Source organism: Marmota flaviventris, chromosome 8 (genome assembly GCF_047511675.1).
Source record: "Marmota flaviventris isolate mMarFla1 chromosome 8, mMarFla1.hap1, whole genome shotgun sequence".
Lineage (NCBI taxonomy): Eukaryota > Metazoa > Chordata > Mammalia > Rodentia > Sciuridae > Marmota > Marmota flaviventris.
In genome coordinates, this window is record NC_092505.1 from 113,597,768 (window position 1) to 113,605,096 (window position 7,329).

Here is a 7,329-nt window from a genome sequence, read left to right on the forward strand (position 1 = left end):
GGTCTGTTTGTGTTTTCCCACAGGGAGAACAGCAGCCCATTTGGATTCCAGAAAGATTAACTAAAACAGTCTCTACAGATTGAAAAGAAGATGATTTGACTCAAATCCATAACAGCTGATATCCAGAACTCCAGCTTGGCCATTCTTACATCTGCGACAGTGATTAACCAGGATGCTTTTTTCAATAGCTATTTTATTATTGCATTTTTCCACATCATAAGGTTCTATTTTTATTTTTTGAGCTCATACAAACCTAGGTTAATGTTTTTCTGATCAGTTTTATTTTTTGACTGTGGAGTTTTTAAACATTGCAATGGAGATTTCACCTAGGTAAAGCTACAAGGCCTTTACTATTTTCTTATGTGTTGTACGTTTGTGTACACTCTTGTGTTTTGTGTTGTATGTCTGTATGTGCGTATGTCCATATTTCTTATATGAGGAGCGCTCATGAAAAAATGGATCCGAATTATTATTATTATTTTTATTCACGTGATTTAAATGGTTTAATTTAAATTAGGTAAACAGCTGTTAAGGATTGTTTTTAAAGGTGGTTAACAGATCTGTTTGTTTACTAGTTTAAATTAGGTAAAAGGCTGTTAAGGATTGTTTTTAAAGTAGGTTAACAGATCTGTTTACTTTCACCTTTCCTTTTCATTATATTTAATAATTCTTTTCAGGATAATGTCTCTTTAGCATCATTGCCAGAATTCCTATCTCCATCCCAGTGCCGGTGAAGAACTCAACAAGTAATGCTCAATCAAAGATTCAACTTACTTTGGGAGGAAACTTATTTTGGGAGGAAATGGACATATTGATAGATTCCTCTGCTTTGAACTGCTTGCAGAACTTGCCTGGACTATGTAACTATCGTTTGGTGCAGCGAATTGTGGTAATGCTGGCATATCTTTGCTGATGGTGTCACTAGTGATGCAATTTTTATTTCCTTGCCAGCGCACCCCATGTTAATTGTGGTAGTGCTGACATATCTTTGCTGATGGTGTCACCAGTGATGCAATTTTTTCCCAAGGAGCCGTCAATTGGCTTGGTGTCGTGGCATTTCTGTATCCTCCTCCCTTCTGCTAATGATGGTCTAAAATTTGGGGGCCAATGGCTTATGCTGGACCGGTAGTCAGTGACGGGTATGATCCAATTGCAGTGGTATCAACCTAAGACAGGAGGCTGACGCCTAAAGGTCAGTTTTCCGATGACGGGTAAGAACCATATGTTGAATTGGACAACCTACCAGGCACGGTCCATAAGCCACATTAACCTCACTCCCCCACTGGCACCAAGGCCAAATTTGGGGGCCAACAGAGGTGAGGCAAAGAACCTCACCCCCCCACTGGTGCATAGACCTATCCACAAGTATGGCTGTATGCTGGACCGGTAGTCAGTGACGGGTATGATTCAATTGCAGTGGTATCAACCTAAGACAGGAGGCTGACGCCTAAAGGTCAGTTTTCCGATGACGGGTAAGAACCATATGTTGAATTGGACAACCTACCAGGCACGGTCCTTAAGCCACATTGCTTGTTGTTTAATTAATCAGAAGGGGGGAGATGCTGGGAGCCATTAGCCAAGTAGGTATGACAATTTCCTTGCCAGCGTACCCCATGTTGCTGACATGTTGCAGCGACATTGAATGTAGGTGACCTTGCTCAAGGACCAAGGCAGATTAGGGTGTTCCCGGTTTTATGATAATCGTGTTTAGGGCGTTCCCAGTTTAGGTTCCAGGTTTAAGGTTTAAGATTATTCCTGCTGGGAATAGGGCGTATCCTGCTGCCTGAGTTCCCCTTGAGTTCTCACGGGATTCAGACAGTATATTTTGGAGATAGAAGCCCAGAGAACGTGGATTTGGGCAGAGAACGTGGACTTCCCCAGAACGTGATTGTAGACGGCTGGTGTGAGTTCGGGAATAAAGAGTTGCTGTTTGAATCTACAAGCTGTGTGGTGGCTCGTGATTGTGTGCCCAGCCAGACTGCGGCAACTCTTGTTATTGTAGGTACCAAGAGAGCAGTTAAGGCTAGTTGGCTCTGATTCAGATTTTTCATATGAGGACCTCAACATGCTTAAAAAACCCACAGACAACATACTTTATATCCCAATAAAGTATGCAGGCCACAAATAGAACATTTCCTGATGGGAAAATTAGGGTGCAAAAATCCACAATGAGCCCAAATCCTGTGGTGTTGAAAAGCACAGCTCTTCAGCAACTCTCAAATGAAGGTACCAGCTCAGTTTCATGAGTCATACTGACCTTCTTTACAAATGAGTGACTTATGTAATCTGGATGAAGGAAATGGATAGTGAGTCTTTTCTTGCTGAGAGAAGTATTAATGAGTGAACATGAGATTTCCTGAGTCCCCAAGCTCAGGCCATGGCATTCATGGTCATACAAAACCAGAAGAAAACAGCAAAACAAAATAATACAAAACCAAAGCCAATCAAACAGAAAAAAAAAATGGCTCAACTAGCCAAGATGTGTGCCCTAGGCCTCCCAGGGCCTGGGCTCCTGGTTTTTTCAATTCAATTCACTCTAAAATATAATTTTATACTCGTGGTGTGCCATTTTTCTTTTAAGATTGGTATTTCATTCAAATGAGTATACATTTTCATTCCTGTGACTACATAAACTTGGCCAGAGAGTAGCAATTGTTTTTTGTGAGTCCATAGGTGGAAGCAATACCTAGATTTAAATTCCAATCTGGTGGATTTCAGCAGCCTTTGCACTTTGCTTGTATATCTGGCATTCAGAGCTGACATGGCAGTGGATGGATCCTGCTGCCCCCACTAGCCTGCAAGTGACCGCTGCTCTGGGATGCAATGAATGCTCTTGCCTCCCCACCCCAGCAGTCCTGCTCAGGGTTTCAGATCAAGCTTGCTTATCACTGCTTTAGGGCTCCCAGCCCTAAAGCATTGCATTTCCTCACATTGCATGTTATAAACTTGCACTGTGCACCAGGAGAGGTCTTTTCTGTCTGTATCTACCTTTGCTTCAGAAGCTGTAGCTTTCCCCAGACTAGTGAAACCAGTCCGGAAACTGAATGGTCCCAGATGGGAGTCTCCTCGGCATTCTGAGGTCATTCTCACTTTCCCATCACTAAGTAGTTATAAAATAAGTGCACTTTGGCTAAAAATAGGTCAATGTGTTTAGAACGCACATGCTTATTGTGTGTATAGTAACAGAACAATAAGCTTTCCTGGTTATAGCACTGCTTACTGGTATAACTGTCCTGATTTAAGGGATTCATCCATATGCATAAGCATTTTCAAGCTGGGCTATTTATCAGGTGTCTGAGATGTGAAGCTGCCCAAGGTTCTCTGGGTGGTCAAGTCTATGGAGGTAATCTCAGACTTAGAAGTTGTAAGCTAGAACAAGGAGTTCCAAACAAACCCAAATCCAGATCCGCTAATTAGTGACATTTCACCACATTCATTTTGAAGCCAGATTTAAAGATAAGTAGTTAGTGTAGTTAGGTAAACCTGGTCTAATATCAAGTAAAATCAATAATGAAGGCCATATTGAGAATGGAGTCCAGGAAAAGGGGAATTGAAAAAATTAGACAATAAGAGAACAAACAACCCAATCAACAAATGGGCCAAGGACCTGAACAGACACTTCTCAGAGGAGGACATACAGTCAATCAACAAGTACATGAAAAAATGCTCACCATCTCTAGCAGTCAGAGAAATGCAAATCAAAACCACCCTAAGATACCATCTCACTCCAGTTAGATTGGCAGCCATTAGGAAGTCAAACAACAACAAGTGCTGGCGAGGATGTGGGGAAAAGGGTACACTTGTACATTGCTGGTGGGACTGCAAATTGGTGCAGCCAATTTGGAAAGCAGTATGGAGATTTCTTGGAAAGCTGGGAATGGAGCCACCATTTGACCCAGCTATTCCCCTTCTCGGTCTATTCCCTAAAGACCTAAAAAGAGCATGCTACAGGGACACTGCTACATCGATGTTCATAGCAGCACAATTCACAATAGCTAGACTGTGGAACCAACCTAGATGCCCTTCAATGGATGAATGGATAAAAAAAATGTGGCATTTATACACAATGGAGTATTACTCTGCATTAAAAAATGACAAAATCATAGAATTTACAGGGAAATGGATGGCATTAGAGCAGATTATGCTAAGTGAAGCTAGCCAATCCCTAAAAAACAAATGTCAAATGTCTTCTTTGATATAAGGAGAGTAACTAAGAACAGAGTAGGGTCGAAGAGCATGAGAAGAAGATTAACATTAAACAGGGATGAGAGGTGGGAGGGAAAGGGAGAGAGAAGGGAAAATGCATGGAAATGGAAGGAGACCCTCAGAGTTATACAAAAGTACATACAAGAGGAAGTGAGGGGAAGGGGAAAAATAATACAAGGGGGACAAACGAATGTCAGTAAAGGGGGCAGAGAGAGAAGAGGGGAGGGGAGGGGAGGGGAGGGGAGGGGGGATAGTAGAGGATAGGAAAGACAGCAGAATACAACAGACACTAGTATGGCAATATGTAAATCAATGGATGTGTAACTGATGTGATTCTGCAATCTGTATATGGGGTAAAAATGGGAGCTCATAACCCACTTGAATCAAATTGTGAAATATGATATATCAAGAACTATGTAATGTTTTGAACAGCCAACAATAAAAAATTAAAAAAAAAAAAAAGAAAAAAAAAAAAAAAGAAAAAGTCCCCAAGGCCCATAGCCCATCCCAAGGAAATGTTAATGAAACAGCTCCCAGCAAACAAAGAGATGCTAATCCAAAAGCCCTTCCTGACCAGATTACTCCTCCCGGTCTGTCTGTCCCCCACCTTTTGGGCCTTCCCACCTACATTTCATCACTGCACGATAACAGAACAAAGGACAGGAATGCATGCAACAGGAATTCGGGAAATCTGAAAGTAAACCTTAGCTAGCCCTTCCACGGATTCCACCTATTGGGTCCCCTTCTTCCTCCGAGGAAAAGTCTTTTCTGCTTCAAGTTTCTACTCTAAACTTGCTTCGGCGTGCTTCTCTGGTGTTATACTTCAGCATGGGGAAGTAAGGACTCATCACTGGTAAACAGCGGTAACAATTTTACCCATTTTATGCTTATCTGTGTGCACATACACAGTCTTCTGAACAGATTGAGAGTAAGCTGCAGGTGGAACAACTCTTCAGTTTCTAATATCTCAGTGTGAGCTTTCTAAGTACAAGTACTTTCATAGCCACAGTACCATAATCAAAATCAGGATGTTAATGTGAACAGAAAACAAATTATTTATTTAGATTTTGTAAAGTGTCCGGATAATCTTCTTCATGGCTCAAGAAAAAAAAGTCAGATAGGAGAACTAAGTTGGCAGAATATAAAGTTAATACCCCAAACCAATGGCCCTCATATATACGAGCAGTTATGTGAACTACTGTTGGAAAAAAACGAATATACAAATCAACAAAGAATGAAGTTAACAAGAAAAATGTAAAATGTATATAAAAAATCTTTAAGACTCTCTTGAAAGATACAAAAGTAGGTTTGAATGAATGGAAAGACACCCTTTTTCTTGGATATGATGATTTAAGGTTAAAAGTGTCAAGTGTCCCTAAATTAATTTAGAAAGTTCAATTCTAATTTAAAAATACTAATAAAATTTCTTTATGGGGCTATACATGTTTATACCAATTTCAAATGGAAAAATAAGCAAAAATACCCAGGAAAACATTGCAAAATAAAAGTCATGATGAAGGACCAGAATTAGTCAATAAATCACAGCCTAAGACATATAAAATAAAAACTGTGGTGCTGATTCAGTAAGAGACAGCAACAGTTAGGGTTAGCAAACACAAACCCATTTGGGAATTTAGTATAAGATGAAGGTGGCATTGTTACCGCTGTTGACCGGTGACAAGTCCTTGCTTCCCCAATGTTGAAGAATAACACCAGAGAGCACGCAGAGGCAAGGTCAGAGTAGAAATTAGAAGTTTATTAAAGGACAGCAGAAAAGACTTCTCCCGGAGGAAGAAGGGGACCCAAGAGGTGGAATCCGTGGAAGGGATGTTGTCTCCCCTTTTTATAGTTCTTTCAGTGATGGAATGTAGGTGGGAAGGCCAGAGGGGTGGGACACAGGTGGGCCAAAAAGTAATCTGGTCAGGAAGGACTTCTGAGTCAGCACCTTTTTGCTGGGGGCTGTTCATGAACATTTCTTTGAGGTGGACTTTGGCCTAGGGCCTTTTGAGACTTCATTAACATTTCATGAGTTGTCCTGTGTTTTCCCGAGTCATTCTCCGCACGGCCTCCATTTTAGATTTCACTCGATATTAGACCCGATTTACCTAACTACACTGACTACCTAATTTTAAATCTGGCTTCAGCATCTCAACCAAATGGAGTTGAGGCAAGTTCGTACCCATTTGGGAAAAGATAAAATTTGACTTCTGCCTTATGCTATGCAATCAACCAACAGCAAATGGATTAGGAATTGGTGTCTGAATAATAAAGTCATACAAGTACTAGGAAAAAATATCATAACATGGGCAAAAATCCCCTATAATCCAGGTGCAGGAAAAAGGATTTCCTTGTTCCAAAATAACAATAACAGAATAGACTGATAGCTTTGACTACATTTGAAAACAATCCTTCCTATGGCAAAACAAGCCCAAAATATCATAAATAAAAGACTCAAGGCAACTGAAAAACGGGGAAAAAAACTGCAGGGAAAGACTTCTCTTGTGCTAAGATGAGGAAAGGTGCAACAACAGCTCTTCCTTATCAGGGAGAAGTCAGCTCACCACAAGGGCTCAGTGTTCCTGGGAACACAGACGCTGCTGGGTTGGTAGGTAACCGAGGGATCCCAGTGTTGAGTAGGGCGTGCCCAGGCGCTGCATTCGCTGGACAGCGCTCTGGGGTTGTCTCTGGGTACCCAGGGATGCATGACGTTTTTTGGTCACTGTACTCTCTGATTTTTCCGTAGATTTAGTTGAAAAATTTTTAAAATTTTTTTCTACTTAGTTGTACATGACAACATAATGCATTTCAATTCATCGTATACAAATGGAGTGCAACATTTCAATTCTCTGTACACGGTGTAGAGACGCACAATTCGAGCAATCGTACGCGTACCGAGGGTAATGATGTCCATCTCATTCCACCATGTTTTCTGTAGGTTTAACTTATAATTTTTTTAATGGGCGATAAGGACTTACTCCAGAGCCCGCACATGCATTGTACCACTAAGCCCCCCCCCAACATTTTTATAATCAAAAAGAAACCTAAAACGCAAGTTTCTGAACTCCTAGAATCTGGTTTTGCAAAGCCACGCCCCCCAAACGCCAGCTAATCACAGATACTCTC